Source organism: Triturus cristatus, chromosome 3_2 (genome assembly GCF_964204655.1).
Source record: "Triturus cristatus chromosome 3_2, aTriCri1.1, whole genome shotgun sequence".
Taxonomy (NCBI): domain Eukaryota; kingdom Metazoa; phylum Chordata; class Amphibia; order Caudata; family Salamandridae; genus Triturus; species Triturus cristatus.
Window position 1 is genome coordinate 1136782065 of NC_140584.1, and position 21317 is coordinate 1136803381.

Here is a 21317-nt window from a genome sequence, read left to right on the forward strand (position 1 = left end):
TTGCGACATGACTTGAGTGGACTCTAAAAAGCACTAATTCCGCCCCTCAGTGATTGAATCTAGCCACCACTGACATCAAGGTTCCGATGGAGTCTTTGATTTCCACCAGTTCTTTCAGATAGGGCTGAATCAGATGTGTCCATGGTAGATGAAATGTCCAACAACAATTGTTTTGCTGGACACAGGGAGCCTTGAGAATAACAACTGTCTTGCGGGTTTTGGCTTCGACATGAGACTGTGCAGGGCAATATTTGTGGTTTTGCAGTGTGGGTAGAAAGAGGCAGTGTCTAGTAGTCCTGTGGACTATAGGAGTGCTAAAGTCTTACTCGTCTCCTTAGGATTGTTGTCAACGAATTGCAGTAGGTTGTGTGATCACCTTGCTGGCAAAGATAGAGGGGCGCTGCCTCCACTGTGTTGGGGATAGAGCAGAACAAGAAAGCCAGCCCCTAATTAAGGGGAAGTAAAAAACATCAGAATGTAGTTCACCACAACCCACAATAGAGTTGTAGTACACTTAGCAGTGGGGCATAAGACAACAGTGCACTTTGATGAAGCTCTCAGTAAGGTTATTCCAATCAAGCAAGGCCGCCATCAAAACAGTGAGATTGTTCTATTTGTCTTTCAGTGACCACAAAAAAAGGTTATAATCACACAGAAGGGCTGCAACCAGAAGAGTGGGGCAGTCCTCATTTCAGTTTATTGGGCTAGTACATTCATCCCGGTACCGACCATCTGGAACTCTTCACTGCAGCCCGATGGGTCGCTGTCAAAAATTCTTGTCCCACAGAAGGTGGGCGAGTGCGTCTACACAGCATAAAACCTCCTAGTTTCCACACCACTCTAATGCCCCCCGAGTCCATCCACTACCAAGGGTTGCAGAAATGTCTGCAGCCCGATCTGAGGAGTGCACTTGGGTCCCAGCAAGCCTCGCCGTACGTTCCCCAAGATGTAGTGCAGACTGTGTTGTTTTGATGGAGGAAATGGCTCTCAGCCCCATCTTACACTGGAAGCCTTACAGCTGCCCTGCCATCTTTTTCAGAGCAGAGCCACGCCCGTCTTCCTTGTTTATCTCAATTCCATGCTCCTTGCTTTATGGATTTCATTTTCTCTTTACATGATTTCTGATTGGATGAGTTGTATCTTTCTATTGCTTACACAAGGCGACTACATATAATTTATTTCTCTTTCAGGACCCTAAGGGCGTGCATAACTTTACTTGCTTTCTTCCACTGCACAATTTTTATTTTTTATTTATTTAGGGCCAGATGTATGAACACATTTCCCATAGACACAGAATGGATAAAACTGTTTCATACATCTGGCCCTTAGTTACTGCTTTTTGGAAGGGCCTGGCAGCTGCTTAATACTGCCAGGCTGCTCACTTTTGGCCATTAGCTTCCTCGCTGCTGCTTTAACTTTAATATTGTTTTTATTCACTTTGCAAGAGCCTAGCAGTAGTGCACTTCTGCAGTGCTTCTCACTTCGGGCCAGTTGTCCCTGCTCTTTCCCCCTTCTCCCACCCACCCATAATTTCTTTTTTTTTTCCTTTTGCTAGGGCCTGGCAGCTGTGCACTGCCACCAGGTCGCTCATGTTTACTCAATTACCCCCATGTCCCTTATGTCCTCGTCCCATTCATTAACAAATTGGAGATCAGAAAAAAAGAGCAGAGGCATGCTGGGACCCTAATTTGTAGACCAATCGCAATGGACCGCACTCCGCTAGCCCCTCCTCCGGGTCGCCCCTGGGGAAGCTGGTACATGGAGTTCTGGAGTGGTTCACCACAATGGGTGCAAGTAAGTACTTGTAGAACTGATGATCTCTGACATGGAGTTCTTGAGTGGTTCACCCCAGTGGGTGCAAGTAAGTACTTGTTGAATTGATGATCTCTAGACCCGATACATGTCCCGGGTTTTAAAATATCACCCGAGACATGGCTCGGGTTTCGGGATAACTTCCCTCCTCAGTAGAGAAAATAGTTAGGGGTGGAAAAGAGGGCCGCCAAACAACCGTCAAATGCCTCGTTGCCCGCACAGGCACGCAGGTGCGTCGTCCAGGAGCTCGTCAGCTCAAAGCTCGAGGGAGCCATATTTGTAGACCAATCGCAATGGACCGCACTCCGCTAGCCCCTCCTCCGGGTCGCCCCTGGGGAAGCTGGTACATGGAGTTCTGGAGTGGTTCACCACAATGGGTGCAAGTAAGTACTTGTAGAACTGATGATCTCTGACATGGAGTTCTTGAGTGGTTCACCCCAGTGGGTGCAAGTAAGTACTTGTTGAATTGATGATCTCTAGACCCGATACATGTCCCGGGTTTTAAAATATCACCCGAGACATGGCTCGGGTTTCGGGATAACTTCCCTCCTCAGTAGAGAAAATAGTTAGGGGTGGAAAAGAGGGCCGCCAAACAACCGTCAAATGCCTCGTTGCCCGCACAGGCACGCAGGTGCGTCGTCCAGGAGCTCGTCAGCTCAAAGCTCGAGGGAGCCATATTTGTAGACCAATCGCAATGGACCGCACTCCGCTAGCCCCTCCTCCGGGTCGCCCCTGGGGAAGCTGGTACATGGAGTTCTGGAGTGGTTCACCACAATGGGTGCAAGTAAGTACTTGTAGAACTGATGATCTCTGACATGGAGTTCTTGAGTGGTTCACCCCAGTGGGTGCAAGTAAGTACTTGTTGAATTGATGATCTCTAGACCCGATACATGTCCCGGGTTTTAAAATATCACCCGAGACATGGCTCGGGTTTCGGGATAACTTCCCTCCTCAGTAGAGAAAATAGTTAGGGGTGGAAAAGAGGGCCGCCAAACAACCGTCAAATGCCTCGTTGCCCGCACAGGCACGCAGGTGCGTCGTCCAGGAGCTCGTCAGCTCAAAGCTCGCGCGCTACGAGAGGTACTTGACCTGATAACGATTTTAGCAGCTTACACAGCAACCCTACACACTTTCCTACTCCCTGCTCCCTACTCCCTGCTGACGACAGGCAACTACCTCGAAACACGTGTCCAGGGATGGCTAACGCTACTCATACTTGCATGCATTACACGGGCATAGGCGTACTCGCCGACGCTGACCTCAGGGACCATTTTTCATTGGGGTAACACGCTTGGTAGGTGGAGCAGTGTGCGACCAATTAGACTTAACTTTATTTCAGGCTCCCTTGAGCCGTTGGAGCCGACGGGCTCATGGTTACGCACCTGCGCGCTACGAGAGGTACTTGACCTGATAACGATTTTAGCAGCTTACACAGCAACCCCACACACTTTCCTACTCCCTGCTGACGAGAGGCAACTACCTCGAAACACGTGTCCAGGGATGGCTAACGCTACTCATACTTGCATGCATTACACGGGCATAGGCGTACTCGCCGACGCGGACCTCAGGGACCATTTTTCATTGGGGTAACACGCTTGGTAGGTGGAGCAGTGTGCGACCAATTAGACTTAACTTTATTTCAGGCTCCCTTGAGCCGTTGGAGCCGACGGGCTCATGGTTATGCACCTGCGCGCTACGAGAGGTACTTGACCTGATAACGATTTTAGCAGCTTACACAGCAACCCTACACACTTTCCTACTCCCTGCTGACGAGAGGCAACTACCTCGAAACACGTGTCCAGGGATGGCTAACGCTACTCATACTTGCATGCATTACACGGGCATAGGCGTACTCGCCGACGCTGACCTCAGGGACCATTTTTCATTAGGGTAACACGCTTGGTAGGTGGAGCAGTGTGCGACCAATTAGACTTAACTTTATTTCAGGCTCCCTTGAGCCGTTGGAGCCGACGGGCTCATGGTTACGCACCTGCGCGCTACGAGAGGTACTTGACCTGATAACGATTTTAGCAGCTTACACAGCAACCCTACACACTTTCCTACTCCCTGCTGACGAGAGGCAACTACCTCGAAACACGTGTCCAGGGATGGCTAACGCTACTCATACTTGCATGCATTACACGGGCATAGGCGTACTCGTCGACGCTGACCTCAGGGACCGTTTTTCATTGGGGTAACACGCTTGGTAGGTGGAGCAGTGTGCGACCAATTAGACTTAACTTTATTTCAGGCTCCCTTGAGCCGTTGGAGCCGACGGGCTCATGGTTACGCACCTGCGCGCTACGAGAGGTACTTGACCTGATAACGATTTTAGCAGCTTACACAGCAACCCTACACACTTTCCTACTCCCTGCTGACGAGAGGCAACTACCTCGAAACAGGTGTCCAGGGATGGCTAACGCTACTCATACTTGCATGCATTACACGGGCATAGGCGTACTCGCCGACGCTGACCTCAGGGACCATTTTTCATTGGGGTAACACGCTTGGTAGGTGGAGCAGTGTGCGACCAATTAGACTATGCTGGGACCCTAATACTGCCCATCCCACCAGGAGTACATAAGCAGTACCTACCCAGCATCCCGTCTGCTCGTTTTTTCTGTCTGTCAACAGAATGGATGTGGTGTGCTGGTGCTGCTCCAGCTGGGCTGGAGTGGCGTTATTTTCTTCCTCCCCCACCCGGCTGCCTGGCTGTGCAGACGGGGGTTTCCTGGTCTGTCCCCTGGCCTGCCGGGCTTGCTGGGGATCATGACGGTGATGGCCGGTGAGCTGCCTGGCCTGCGGGCCCTTTGCGGCTGCTGCACCTCCCGGGTGCGTCCGTGTCACGTGCTCGTCTTCCTGAGGATGGACTGGTTGGGGTTTTCTGCTAAGCATTTAATATTACCATATGCTTGATAGTTTATTAGTTTATTTTTATTACACACAGTGTCATAATTGATTAACTGAATGTATAGGACTGAACAGACAGTAAGATATAATATGAACACATGTTATCTTTACAGATTTTTATGTCCATTGAGGTGTTACATAAAACTTTAAGCAAATATCATCAAGACATATTATACAGCTACTAGACAGTAAATAACAGTTACGGTAAGAGTTTTTGTAACATATTTTTATATTACCATACCTCAATTAGCTAATTGGTCCAAAATATGTGATATCCTTATATCTTTTCTTTTTTATCAAGGATATCTAAGTATCTTTTGATCCATGATTAACGAATGATTTGCAAACTGGATTAATCAGCCAAAATACTAAAGGTATTCATTGCATTATGTCCTTTATAATAGGAACCTTATGCTTGCTAATCTTATAGAATAGGAACAGTGAATATATACTCCCTTACTTGTCATATTTAATCCATGATTTAGTTATTTTTCTTTTTAGCATCACATGTTTAAAATTGGGGCTTTCACGATGGGGCTCAGGTCAAGTTACCTCAGACATATTCAGTGCATGTTTCTTTTTAAATACAAAATGATTTTTGCCCGTTTGGGCTTTTCTAGACACTTTCTCTATTTGTTAAGAAAGCATTGAAACTCTAGATCACAATGATGTTTATATATAAAAAATCTTTTTCCATTTTTTAGTAACCACTGATACGAATATCCTGAAGAAGGCTTTGCCGAAACGCGTTGATATTTCGTGAATATATCCAGATATTTCGTGAATATATCCAGTGTCATCTGAATTTGTTTTGATCATGTGTGCAATTTACAACTTTTGCATATTATCAGTAGATATTTTGTAAATATGTCCAGTGTCATCTGAATTTGTTTTGATCATATGTGTAATTTGCAACTTTCGCAGATTATCAGTAGTTCATATGGTTTTTGATCACCCATTTCACTCCATAAGGACAGTATACATGATTATGAAATTGAGAACATTACAGACATTTTTTCATTGTCTTTTCAGCATTTCTGATAAAAATAATTTTTCAGGTTATATTGTCATTTTTCATTATCAGATGGTTTCAATTTGATTGGTCAAAAATTATTACGTGCATGTGTTCTTCACAGTAGAATTATTTATTTATGAATATTAATTGTTATGTATACAAAATCAATATATTTTCCATAGAAAAAACAAAAAGAATATCAACAAAAATAAAAAAGTTTATACTTTTTCTATATATTTGTATCCATTCATTTTTGTGTTTCTGGAGTTTCCCAGCTTTTTGTTAAGCCATAATAGCACTCAGCCTGGTGCTTACTCTCTTTCCAAAATACTGGTTGGGAGGAGTGCCACGTTTGCTGTGTGCCGTGCCTTCCCGCTGTTGGGGTGGGGGCTTTGCTGCTGGTGGTGTCCGGCCCCTGCCCTGGGTGAGTCCCGCATAGTGGTTTTTGCTCCTTTTCTCCTGCATCGTTGTTGGGGGCTGTTTCAGGTAGCCCGCGCTGCGGATCTGATTTGGTGATTTTGAGGAAGCGCAACCCCTAGCTCCACCTTCAGCCCAGTAGGTTGCTGGGTGACCGAGTCCCACTGCAGCTGCTGGGAGTATTGCCAGCGACGGTGACACACAACTTCTGGGTGCTGCGAGGGTTGGTTTTCTTCCAGCTTTTACCCCGCGTCTGCCACGCTCTGTACAGGCCCCAGTGTGAGGTGGTGTTCCGTTCCCGAGGTGCGCGCGTTGGCTCAGTGTTTGTGTTCGTGTATACACTGGATTACTGTGCAGTCATGTACATTTTAAGGGACAGAAGGGCTGCTTCACTTTCTCATTAATGGCATTTCTGAGCAGCAGCAGTACATTTCTTGGAATTCTGTAGCTGCTGCCTGCCGTGCTTGATTGCTGTTGCTGGCCTTCTGCTGCCGGGCTCCTGTACCTCCTGGTCGTGGTTTTTGCGGCCTCTGGCATGTGGTGCGTGCGTTCTGCTGCTGCCTCTTGGCTGTTGGGAGCCGCCGTCCTTTTGGGTGCTTCCTGCTCGGCCCGCGTTGTGGGCTGCTGTGGTCTTCGCGCTCGAGCTGTGGCGGCGCAGTGCCACGCTGCACTGTGCTGTGTGCCTGCTTCACTCGGGACCTCGTGCTCCCCTGTGCTTCCCTTGCTTGCTTCCCGGCCTCCTCTCTCCTGCTGGACTGGGGGGGTGCGGGGTGCCCGGTGGTGTGTGGTTAGGTCCTGGTTCCTGGCCCGTTGGCACCTCTTTTATGTGTGTGGTGCCGGTTCGCCCGCCCCCTGTTCCCTTTTTGGCGGGAGCAGCATCTGGACGTGGCCATGTTGGGCGGCGGTGTCTCCAGGTGTTGCCAGGGATTATTCCTGCGGCCTCCTGCTTGTGTGGCATGCACTCTGCCACTGCGCTGCATCCCCACTTCTGCCCTCGTGAGTTTGTCTGCGGGGCTGGGGTTCTTCCCTGTTTGGTCTGTTCCTCATCCTTGGATCCTGCCCTCCTGGGTGTTCGGGGTGGCTGGGTCGGCATGCTGAGGTGTGCAGTGCTGCCGGTGTTTTGGTTCACCGTGCGTGCTGACTTTTTGGGCTTGTCTTCCCTGCGGGGGCCTGTTCGTCAGCCTGGCTCTCTGCCTCGGTGGCCTCCTGCTTCCGGGTTGCCTCGGGCAGCCGGGGCTGGCGCGGCACATACACTGCAGCTTGCAGCCAGACTGTGCCGGCCTGTCCACTGTTGTGCTCTGCTGGGTGCCTGTGGGCTTTGTTGCTCGTCGCCATTTGGCCTCTGCGGTGCGTGGCCTCCGTGGATGGTGTGGCTGGGGTTCGTGGTCCTCTCTTGGCCGTGGGCTCGCATGTGCTTGCCCTATCTTGGGATCCTGGCCCTGCTGGGGTCTGCCCACTTTTCTGCTGTACCTGCACAGTCCTGCTCCTCAAGGTGTTGTTGGTGCGGGTGCTGTGGTCTGGCCTTGAGTGCACTGGGTCCCTGGGTCGGCTCTCCCTTCCTAGGGGTCCTTGCCTGTGCTGCTGGCTCTGTTCCTCTGCTGGCGTCCGGTTAGGCTGGGTTGTGTGCCCTGCTTGGCTGTGCCGTGGGTTCTCTTCTTTCTTCTGGCCTGAGCTGTTAATTATAGTGCAATCGGTGTGCAGGGGAGATTAAGTAGACAAGTACAGAATCTTCTGCTGTTCAAAAAGTCGAAAGGAGAATGTTACCACAGAACCCCGTGAGTTGTAGACTACAAACGTGCTTTTAAGATAACGGATGTACACGTGACTCCAATACCCAGCATGCATCCTGTTTTAAATAAAATGCTCATTGTACTTACACCACGTAAAAAGGAGTAAACACACGAATCTGTCCAGTCAGTGTAAATCAAATGCTGTCAATATTGAACCTTAAATAATAAAACTCAAGGACAATTAAGCTGTCGCCCCTGCTCCCGCTTAAACCGCCCCATCAACATGTGCTGTGCAGGAAAACCAATACCTGCTATTGTTGGTCAAAACTCACTAATATTGAAAAGCAATGGCCATAGAGATCGTATCACCAGCTGACCAACGAAATGATAATGAAGCATAGACCTAACAACAACAAGCATTGGAAATGCAATAGGTCTCGCATTTGTTGGAGCTATTGGCACTGTAAACAAAATAGTGCATAGTTATACAAAAAGAACAAGATTTATTTTCATGTTGCACAGTTTTGAAGAAAGCCAGAAGAATGCGGTGAAATTTCATTAGCTCCATGAATGAAATGAAATTTAGCTGCGGGTGTTATGCAAGAGTGTGCTTTGGGGCAAGGCTGATTAGCACTTAGTGGCAGGGGAAGAAAGGGAAGAGGGAGGATTGGAGTCAGATGGCTGTGGCAACAACAGCTGAAAACAAGCTGTGGCTGATTCCATCATGGTGCATGCTGTAGAATATGGAAGTCAGTCAAAGAGGAAGTAAGGCAAAGATGAAGATCAGCGGCCATCATCTGATAACGGAACCGCGTTACTGAACCATAAATATAGTCACATAGATTTCCAGTGCATGGTTTAGCTGGATTAAGATTGGTGACAGCTGTGCACTTCAAATCTGTAATTAACAGGGTACAAGTCTTCAAAAGAAGAAACAGGAACGTGAGTTTAGCTTTGTCACGGCACAAGTCCTAATAAAAGAAGTGGAGAGACTAACCAGGTTGGGCAGTATGCAAGTGAAATCATGACGCGTGCCATTATAGCACACGTCACAACACGCGTGACATTGAATGTGACATCATGGGAAGTGACCTCACTGGAAGTGACATCACAAGAAGTGACCCCAGATATTAAGACCTCGCACATATGTTTATCAGGTATATCATAAGTACATTTAAGCGCATTATGAGATTTAACAAAGAGATTGGGCATTGGGGTTGTGTCAAAAAGTGGCACAATCCCGACGCAAAATCTGGGCCTCAACTAATACATTTATTTTTTTAAGGCTTGCCACAAAGAAATTGGCAACAAGGAGAAGTACGGTAGTAGATCTGTTATGCTTACTTGGTTGCAAAGTCTACATTTTTAAATATTTTATGGGTTACGGCATCTGCTGCAGAGGTGCCCAGTAAGTCTCAGGGAACAATCATAATGATGAGAACTCTGCAGGTGACACATTTGTTGGAGAGAGTTGTGTTTTGTGAAGTCCCAGATTTGACCCTAAAGTAGTATAAGATTCATAAATTGTAATCCTTTAAATATAGCACAGTGAGCTATGGACATTTGACTCCTACACCTAGTAACCCTGTCTCATGTAACTCATCTTGTACCTTGATTTACACATGTACATCATTTATTGTCAATGTATAATGTCTATGTTATGTAACGAGCTCTGACACCCTGCATTGGGTTTGCTTAGCACTAGAAAAGAAATAAAATAGTACTATTAAAATTGTTATTTGTGTAAATACTGGGACTGACCAACACACCTGACATTCTTACAGTGCAATGTGGAAAGACCACGCACACCAATTGTTGAATTGAATTTATACCAGTTAGGGCGTGCTGTAGAGGAAAGCGTCTCCTAAACCAGGACGCAAGAATGAATGAGAATTTGCACTAATCCAAATGAGTAGTGTCCCTCTAAGCACAGCCAAAGGGCAACGAAGTTGCAGGGTAAGTCGCAAAGTAGTGCAGAGTTTCAAAGAAAGTTCCAATATGCAATTTTATTAACAAATGTCTGATCAATGTTCAATTCCTCGTTACATTCACGGGATTGTAGATTAGACACAAAGGTTCAACACAGGACTTTTTTAACATGCGCTCAATGCATTTCGGGTCACGCACGACCCTTCATCAGGAGAAGTCCTAAAAGAATCCAAAAGGAGAGTTTTAACGACCTGCTCGAATGTATGGATAACAGTAAGTGAAAAAAAGTCCACCAGTTTAAAAAAAGATCCGAAATGGAGTGACGGTGAAAGTGAAGAAAACGTAGTTGGCGGTAGAGAGAACGGAGACCCACAGAGGAATCCCAAAAGTGATTTGTTAAAAGAAAAAACAACCAAGAAATGATTAGTTGATCCTATAATAAGAGTGTGTGTAAAGCGATGTTTAGAATCGATAAGAACTTCGGGTCAACCCGTTATGGAGAACCGCTTGTGAAAAGGAAAAAAATTACGTGATACGCTATAAGAAGCCCAATAACATGTGTTTGAAAACAAAGCATACCTGAAAGTTGAGTAATCAAAAGTTTCAAACGTCCGAAAGACGAACAGCATATACGCGTGTAGTCTAACACCAACAGCTGTAGTGGATAGTAAAGAGAAAAAAGGAACACGCTAATAACCGTTGCGTGAGAAGAGAAAGCGAAAAGGAGTTAAATGATAAATAATCCTAGCGGCAGCCATATTGAAATGGAGTCCTAACATAATGATGTTAATACAATGATAATATAATGGTAACAAGAGGAAGGTAAAGGGGCTAAGAGAAGTTTTGAAAACATTAAAAGTAAGACAGAAAAAGGTGAGAGGGCTGGAGGGGTTTTGAAACAATAAAAAGACGAAAAAATATACGAAGACAAAAACAAAAGTTTACTGATAGTGTAAACAAATTGGAAGAAAACAAGTAAATAAAGTTATTTAAATTGAGACAAAAAAACGCGAATGAAAAACAAATTGATGGTCAGGAGTGTGAAGAAAAATGAAAAGATCAAGCAGGTAAATGGAACATAGAGAGTTCATGGGAACTGAAAAAAAATGAAATTAAACTCAATACAGATAATACAAATAATATTGTGTTGACATAAATAGGAAAACAACAAGTATGTGATATTCCAAGGGACTAGGTTGTACAGAGCAATGATTATAAGAAACAACTGAGTTCGACGCGGTCATTGAGTCCATGTGGGACCAGGGCATTCATTTTATAGATCCAAACCGTTTCTCTCTGGAGAAGAAACTTGCGATTGTCTCTGTGATCTTTAATGGGTACCACCTCGCATACCAAAAATCTCAATTGGCTGATGTTGTGGCTCTTGGCAAGAAAGTGCATCGCTATTGTGGATTTGGTGTTCTTGTTGCGGATGTTGCTTTTGTGTTCCGTTAATCGTACCTTAATTTTTCTCTCAGTCTTGCCAATGTATATTAGGCCACACGGGCACTTGAGCATGTAAACAAGGTTTTTGGAGTCACATGTTGCCGTGACATGTAACTTGATGTTATAACCCTGTGTAGGGTGCTGAGTTGAGTTGCCTTGGATAATGTTATTACAATGGCCACAGTTATGGCAGGGAATTGTACCCTTATGAGAACCAACTGAATCATTAGACGATTGAAATTGTAAAAGTTCCATCAAATTCTTGCCCCTTTCGTATGCAAAAATTGGTCTTTCCAAAAATGTGTCTTTGAAGTCAGGTTCAATTTGTAACATTGGCCAATGTTTCAAAATGGTTTTTTTGATGTTGAAGCTCATGGTGGAAAATTTAGTGACCATAACTGATCTTGTCGTGGATTTTTTGATGTTACTGACTTTTAGCAGTTGTGCTCTAGATTTGTATTTCACCCTTTCCAGAGAGGTTGATACGATTTCTTTGGGGTACCCACGATCAAAGAAGCGTTTTTCCACGTTCTGGTTTTCTTGTGACAGGAGTGTCGGTTCAGAAATAATTCTTTTCACCCTGAGAAACTGAGAATATGGTAGATGATTTTTTAGTGAAGGTTGGTGGAAGCTGGAAAAATGTAGCAAGTTATTTCTGTCAGTACTCTTTCTATAAAGAGTAGTCTCAATTCGGTCATCTTTGATGTATAGTAGTACATCCAAGTAGTTGATGGTATCATTACGGATATCGTAGGTAAATTTCAAACGATCATTTATCCCATTGAGCGTGTTGATGGCTTCTCTCAAAAGTTGCTCGGGACCTCTCCAAATCAAAAAAATATCGTCAATGTACCGTAGAAAAAGTGACATGTATGGTTTCCATTGTGAGTTATTCAGAATATGATCAAGTTCGAACTTGTGCATGAACAGTTGTGCATAGCAAGGAGCTGCACAATTCCCATGGATGTACCGTTCAACTGCAGGTAAAATCTGTTATTGTAACAAAAATAGCTGTGGTAAAGTGTAAAATGAAGTAACTCAAGTAGAAATACTTTAAGATCTTCAGAAATAGAGGATTGCAAAAGAAAAAATTCAATGGCTTCCATACCAAGATTGTGAGGGATAGAAGTGTACAAAGAAGTTACATCTATGGTACAAAAAAGTGTATTCGTATCCCACTTGATGTCACTTTGTTGGATAATATTCAAAAAATGAGTAGTGTCTCGTACATAGGTTGACATTTGTTGCACAAAAGGTTGGAGATGTCGATCAAGGTATTTGCCTATGGGTTCATGCAATGAACCACATGTAGAGACGATCGGTCTCATTGGTGGATCAGTGAGACTCTTATGAATCTTGGGTAGCATTCTCAAAGATGGACGTGTCGGGAAATTCTGGGTAAAGAATCTACGTTCTTTCTCTCCAATGGTTCCACAATGGACTGCTTTGTCCACGATCTCATGTAAGGTGCGTTGTATGTCAGTTGTTGGGTCCTTGTCCAGTTCAGAATAAGTGGTGAAATCTCGTACATGCTCATCCAGTTTAAGTTTATAGTGGGAGGAATCCATTATGACTAGAGCACCCCCTTTATCTGCATTGAGGAATGTAAGATCTGGATTATCTGCCAATTTTTGAAGAAGAGCTCTGTCTTTCACTGTCAGATTGCGATGAATCGTTTTGTGTGGTTTATACATCCTTGACCAAGAGTACAATACACGGCACCTGTTAGCCACAAGGTACTTGATACTTTCGAAACCCTTGTTAAACGTGATCTATCAAGGATGTATAAACCACACAAAACGATTCATCGCAATCTGACAGTGAAAGACAGAGCTCTTCTTCAAAAATTGGCAGATAATCCAGATCTTACATTCCTCAATGCAGATAAAGGGGGTGCTCTAGTCATAATGGATTCCTCCCACTATAAACTTAAACTGGATGAGCATGTACGAGATTTCACCACTTATTCTGAACTGGACAAGGACCCAACAACTGACATACAACGCACCTTACATGAGATCGTGGACAAAGCAGTCCATTGTGGAACCATTGGAGAGAAAGAACGTAGATTCTTTACCCAGAATTTCCCGACACGTCCATCTTTGAGAATGCTACCCAAGATTCATAAGAGTCTCACTGATCCACCAATGAGACCGATCGTCTCTACATGTGGTTCATTGCATGAACCCATAGGCAAATACCTTGATCGACATCTCCAACCTTTTGTGCAACAAATGTCAACCTATGTACGAGACACTACTCATTTTTTGAATATTATCCAACAAAGTGACATCAAGTGGGATACGAATACACTTTTTTGTACCATAGATGTAACTGCTTTGTACACTTCTATCCCTCACAATCTTGGTATGGAAGCCATTGAATTTTTTCTTTTGCAATCCTCTATTTCTGAAGATCTTAAAGTATTTCTACTTGAGTTACTTCATTTTACACTTTACCACAGCTATTTTTGTTACAATAACAGATTTTACCTGCAGTTGAACGGTACATCCATGGGCAATTGTGCAGCTCCTTGCTATGCACAACTGTTCATGCACAAGTTCGAACTTGATCATATTCTAAATAACTCACAATGGAAACCATACATGTCACTTTTTCTACGGTACATTGACGATATTTTTTTGATTTGGAGAGGTCCCGAGCAACTTTTGAGAGAAGCCATCAACACGCTCAATGGGATAAATGATCGTTTGAAATTTACCTACGATATCCGTAATGATACCATCAACTACTTGGATGTACTACTATACATCAAAGATGACCGAATTGAGACTACTCTTTATAGAAAGAGTACTGACAGAAATAACTTGCTACATTTTTCCAGCTTCCACCAACCTTCACTAAAAAATCATCTACCATATTCTCAGTTTCTCAGGGTGAAAAGAATTATTTCTGAACCGACACTCCTGTCACAAGAAAACCAGAACGTGGAAAAACGCTTCTTTGATCGTGGGTACCCCAAAGAAATCGTATCAACCTCTCTGGAAAGGGTGAAATACAAATCTAGAGCACAACTGCTAAAAGTCAGTAACATCAAAAAATCCACGACAAGATCAGTTATGGTCACTAAATTTTCCACCATGAGCTTCAACATCAAAAAAACCATTTTGAAACATTGGCCAATGTTACAAATTGAACCTGACTTCAAAGACACATTTTTGGAAAGACCAATTTTTGCATACGAAAGGGGCAAGAATTTGATGGAACTTTTACAATTTCAATCGTCTAATGATTCAGTTGGTTCTCATAAGGGTACAATTCCCTGCCATAACTGTGGCCATTGTAATAACATTATCCAAGGCAACTCAACTCAGCACCCTACACAGGGTTATAACATCAAGTTACATGTCACGGCAACATGTGACTCCAAAAACCTTGTTTACATGCTCAAGTGCCCGTGTGGCCTAATATACATTGGCAAGACTGAGAGAAAAATTAAGGTACGATTAACGGAACACAAAAGCAACATCCGCAACAAGAACACCAAATCCACAATAGCGATGCACTTTCTTGCCAAGAGCCACAACATCAGCCAATTGAGATTTTTGGTATGCGAGGTGGTACCCATTAAAGATCACAGAGACAATCGCAAGTTTCTTCTCCAGAGAGAAACGGTTTGGATCTATAAAATGAATGCCCTGGTCCCACATGGACTCAATGACCGCGTCGAACTCAGTTGTTTCTTATAATCATTGCTCTGTACAACCTAGTCCCTTGGAATATCACATACTTGTTGTTTTCCTATTTATGTCAACACAATATTATTTGTATTATCTGTATTGAGTTTAATTTCATTTTTTTTCAGTTCCCATGAACTCTCTATGTTCCATTTACCTGCTTGATCTTTTCATTTTTCTTCACACTCCTGACCATCAATTTGTTTTTCATTCGCGTTTTTTTGTCTCAATTTAAATAACTTTATTTACTTGTTTTCTTCCAATTTGTTTACACTATCAGTAAACTTTTGTTTTTGTCTTCGTATATTTTTTCGTCTTTTTATTGTTTCAAAACCCCTCCAGCCCTCTCACCTTTTTCTGTCTTACTTTTAATGTTTTCAAAACTTCTCTTAGCCCCTTTACCTTCCTCTTGTTACCATTATATTATCATTGTATTAACATCATTATGTTAGGACTCCATTTCAATATGGCTGCCGCTAGGATTATTTATCATTTAACTCCTTTTCGCTTTCTCTTCTCACGCAACGGTTATTAGCGTGTTCCTTTTTTCTCTTTACTATCCACTACAGCTGTTGGTGTTAGACTACACGCGTATATGCTGTTCGTCTTTCGGACGTTTGAAACTTTTGATTACTCAACTTTCAGGTATGCTTTGTTTTCAAACACATGTTATTGGGCTTCTTATAGCGTATCACGTAATTTTTTTCCTTTTCACAAGCGGTTCTCCATAACGGGTTGACCCGAAGTTCTTATCGATTCTAAACATCGCTTTACACACACTCTTATTATAGGATCAACTAATCATTGTTTTTTCTTTTAACAAATCACTTTTGGGATTCCTCTGTGGGTCTCCGTTCTCTCTACCGCCAACTACGTTTTCTTCACTTTCACCGTCACTCCATTTCGGATCTTTTTTTAAACTGGTGGACTTTTTTTCACTTACTGTTATCCATACATTCGAGCAGGTCGTTAAAACTCTCCTTTTGGATTCTTTTAGGACTTCTCCTGATGAAGGGTCGTGCGTGACCCGAAATGCATTGAGCGCATGTTAAAAAAGTCCTGTGTTGAACCTTTGTGTCTAATCTACAATCCCGTGAATGTAACGAGGAATTGAACATTGATCAGACATTTGTTAATAAAATTGCATATTGGAACTTTCTTTGAAACTCTGCACTACTTTGCGACTTACCCTGCAACTTCGTTGCCCTTTGGCTGTGCTTAGAGGGACACTACTCATTTGGATTAGTGCAAATTCTCATTCTTACAGTGCACACATCTCTTATATACAGGGACTGAACAAAGGCAAACACATGCCTCTCTTAAGTACCTGTGAAGAATAACAAGCTGTGTGCCTTTGTTTCCCCTTCAAGGTATTTACATTTAAGTGTGAGGTTCTAGGCCGCCTCCAGTCAGGATATTCAAACAAAGGAGGCCTGATGGCCCCTTAAAAAAGCTCCCTCCTGCCTAAATGTTGCTGCTGGGAATCGAAAATAGACAATGTTGCTGCTGAACATGTCCCGGTATCTGAAAATTACACCGGGACAAGCTTAGCTCATTTCTGTGGGAGCCGAACCCCTTGGCAGGGGGGACGCCGTCCACCCTGTGAAAAGAGTGGGTGGACGCCGTGTACCCACGACTTGTGCCCTGGGCTTTGTACACTTACCTCGCCATTTGTGATGTTGATGAAAAGGTAAATGTGACAAAAGGAGCCTGAGCCCATCATCCGAGTGGTGCTTGTTGCTTTTGTCTCACTTATTAACACAGACCGCACCACACTAGCACCTTCTCTAACGCGCTCTATGTAATGCGACACGAGGCATGAAATGACAGCTGGGCACACTTACTAAACAGACACTATCTACTATCACAAAGCAGCTGTTTGGTGATGTCTGTGCGCCACGACCCGGGTGACTGTAAAAAAAAAAAAGCTTGCCGTTCAGCACTTAATAAACTAATATACATTTTTTAAAAAGTTTTTCGGCGAACCAGCTATAAGGAAGTCACTCAGCAGCCATTATTGAAGTTCATATGCGAGTAAAGGTAAAATAATAAAATAAAGGTGGGTGTCTGCCATGAATATTAATCCTGGTGTGCCGTGCTGTATAAAAAATGTAATTAAAAAAAAGGATTTTTGCGAACTGTGCACCCACCATTATCGGAGGCAGCTGCAACTGAAGACAGGGAGCGAAAGGGGAGGAGGAGTCAGCTGCAGCCCGGGAGAGGGAGTAAGTGTGGCTGAGTGCAGTTCCTGAGGTTAAAGATGCAAAAGGGAGAAAAGAGTGCGCTGAAACTAATAAATAAAATTACGAGTAACAGGACAATTAACAAAGACAGTCATTCTGGGAGGCTACAATGAGAGAAAAAGCAGTTCTAAAGAGGGACTTCCAAGCCTATTAACCAATGAAAAGCCATCATTTATAAAGGATAGGACCAGGAGCCAATTAAAAAGATGGACGGAGAGTTGGCAGAGCTTAATGCCTGCATCCTGAACACACTATGTCTCAGAGAGACAGCACAGGCGACGGCTAATCGAGGCCTAAAAATGGTGCAGGGGTGCACTTTGGCTATCGGTGAGGCGTGATGGTCAGTAGGCCCTATGCGACATGGGAACATAGGAAATGAAGTATGAGGACAGTGAGAAATAGAAGTCAGCTGGGATGGTTTTCAAATTATGTAGACCACTATATGCTTCTCTTGTACCTTTATATTTTTATACTGAACTTGCACTATGTTGTGTCTGGGGTTGGGATAGATACTTGCATACTTCTAACTAAATTACTGAATGGATAGGTTAGCGAAAAAGAGGAAACTGAGACAAACAATTATGAGAAGTGGAGGGCCTCGGTTCCCCTATATAAATAGCACCACGAAATGAGTGGCAACCTGATCATCTGTTTCTGCATGAGGACAACCAGAGGATGACACATATTCCAAGTACGTTTTTTTTGTCGCATCCATCCAAGACGGCATAAATTAATATTGTTAAAAGTAATGTTCATGTACAACACACTGACCCCCAAAAAAAGGCAAGTTCATACAAGCCCAAGTTGTGTTTGTGGCTTTGGTGTTTACTACACCAAACACGGATCGGACACTGTGGACACGATAGCCTCCCTTTACAGCTGCATAAGGGGAAGAACTCAACTGTAGAGTTTGGGTGGATTTCAACTGGGAGACTCCTCACTCTAGGACGCACGGTAGTAGTTACAAAAGAAAAGTATGCTTGTGTGTTAGTGTCCTGAAAGGTGAGTTTGTGAGATAAATGAAGGCAAAAAAACATAAAAACAAGCTAAGAAGAATCCATAGTTTGCAGGGACCCATCAGGTGCAGAAGGGGGTAATATGATGGGCATAAGACAGTTGAAAGGTGTGCCATTGAGTACGGTGAGTGTGTGTCGGTTAAAGTAAAGAGCAGGTTGTACAGAACTAAGATTTCGAGGAACTAGAGCAAGCTCCCCATGTTTTATTAAAATTGTAAGTCTTGCGAGTGATAAACAGTGGCGCATGGAATATGTTGCTTTGGAGAGAAGAGGTGCATGGGCACACAGTGCTGAACACACACCGGCTCTGGTGGCTGAGGAGAACAACACCTCCACTGTAGGGGCCTGCGTTCGGCGTCATGGCCACAGGTTCACATACTGGGGGGTCTATTGAGCCTGTCAGCCTTCTGAGGTCGATACAATGGTGCCGATTACGATCCTGTAAAAAAATTCCCCGTACGACTCGTATCCGGTCTTTTTACCGTACGAATCGTACAAGTGCCGTACAAACTGCCAACTACGATTCGCATGGGAAAAAGTCCATACGAATCGCATTGGGAATAATTCCCCACACGTCCTCGGGTCGGAAAATGTGTCCGACACGTCCCCGGACGATTTACCGTTCAAATGTGGAAAGTGAAGTCCGACCGCGCAAGTACGATCCATCCCGTGCGTCCGATGTTACAACCGTATGGAAAAAACACCGTCCGCACCGAACTCCCATAGCAACCATGGAGACATGTGCCCGCATACGCGCCCAACACTCCCCCCAGCCCTCCTATGTACGAGTCAAATCCCCACCCGTGTATGTACACCCGTGTATGTACGATACGTACCCCCACCCGTGAATGTATGGAGCGTACCCCCACCCCAACAGTGTATGTACGACCCGTACCCACACCCCAACCGTGTATGTACGACCCGTACCCTCACCCGCGTATGTATGGAGCGTACCCCCACCCCAACAGTGAATGTACGACCCGTACCCTCATGCGCGTATGTATGGAGCGTACCCCCAACCCAACCGTGTATGTACAGACCGTACCCCCACCCCAACCGTGTATGTACGACACGTACCCTCACCCGCGTATGCACGGAGCGTACCCCCACCCCAACGAGTATGTACGACCCGTACCCTCACCCGCGTATGTATGGAGTGTACCCCCACCCCAACCGTGTATGTACGGACCGTACCCCCACCGTGTATGTACGACACTTACCCTCACCCGCGTATGCATGGAGCATTCTCCTACCCCAACCGTGTATGTACGGACCGTACCCCCACCCCAACCGTGTATGTACGACCCGTACCCTCACCCGCGTATGCATGGAGTGTACCCCCACCCCAACCGTGTATGTACGGACCGTACCCCCACCCCAACCGTGTATGTACGACCCGTACCCTCACCCGCGTACGTATGGAGCGTACCCCCACCCCAACCATGTATGTACGGACCGTACCCCCACCCCAACCGTGTATGTACGACCCGTACCCTCACCCGTGTCGTATGGAGCGTACCCCCACCCCAACCATGTATGTACGGACCGTACCCCCACCCCAACCGTGTATGTACGACCCGTACCCTCACCCGCGTATGCATGGAATGTACCCCCACCCCAACCGTGTATGTACGGACCGTACCCCCACCCCAACCGTGTATGTACGACCCGTACCCTCACCCGTGTCGTATGGAGTGTACCCCCACCCCAACCGTGTATGTACGGACCGTACCCCCACCGTGTATGTACGACACTTACCCTCACCCGCGTATGCATGGAGCATTCCCCTACCCCAACCGTGTATGTACGGACCGTACCCCCACCCCAACCGTGTATGTACGACCCGTACCCTCACCCGCGTATGCATGGAGTGTACCCCCACCCCAACCGTGTATGTACGGACCGTACCCCCACCCCAACCGTGTATGTACGACCCGTACCCTCACCCGCGTACGTATGGAGCGTACCCCCACCCCAACCGTGTATGTACGGACCGTACCCCCACCCCAACCGTGTATGTACGACCCGTACCCTCACCCGTGTCGTATGGAGCGTACCCCCACCCCAACCATGTATGTACGGACCGTACCCCCACCCCAACCGTGTATGTACGACCCGTACCCTCACCCGCGTATGCATGGAATGTACCCCCACCCCAACCGTGTATGTACGGACCGTACCCCCACCCCAACCATGTATGTACGACCCGTACACTGAAGGACTGGGTTTTTCTAAGACCCAGCGGTGCCAGGGAACAACACCTGAAACCTTCGCGGGTTACCTGTTCTGGCGTACCAAACACAGAGACACGGGACACTTCCAGCGACGTCAGAGATCAGCGTTTATTTACTGCAGGGATACAGAGGTCACAAGAAGTACACAGCGTGTAGGTTCTCGGAGACTGCTTCAATTTGCAAAAGTGGATCGCTCCTTTTATACACGTTTTTCCCATACAACAGTATGGTGAACAATGATTACAACTCAGTTCCCACAATAAACTTCAAAAAGGGTCGCGTTCATGTTTCAGGAGGCCGGAACATAATTACAACAGTATTGCCAGTTCCCAACTGTAAAAACATATCTTCTCTGCAATAAAACACATTCCATCCTGATCGTAAACACATTAGGAGAAGGGACAAGAACAGATGCAAAGAAAGGACAAGGATGCACAACAGATTAGAGAACAGTGTTAGGAGTAATAAAGGAAACTTGATAACGGGATCAGAGACACCGTGTCTAATGTATGCATGGCTGAAACAATAGACCGGCACGGCAAGATGAGCCTTGAGCGGGGCCATCTGCCTTCGTCGTGTCATTTCCCTCGTCATAAAAGTCATACTCAAAGGAACACGTGTCCCTCGTGTAAGTTTGGGAGTCCCAGGGTCACGAAGCGGACAAAGTCCATTCGCTGGCTACTTGAGGGCAAGAAACAAAATGGATGCCGTATCTAAAATGGAACCCGAGGGTTCAGATGAACAAACCCAAAAATAAGACGAACCATACGTGGTTGCGTAGCGAAACTGCGTACACCCACTATACTCGTCATTTGCGGTTCATAGATACCCAACTCATCCATATTCGTCACCACTCAAAAGTGTCGT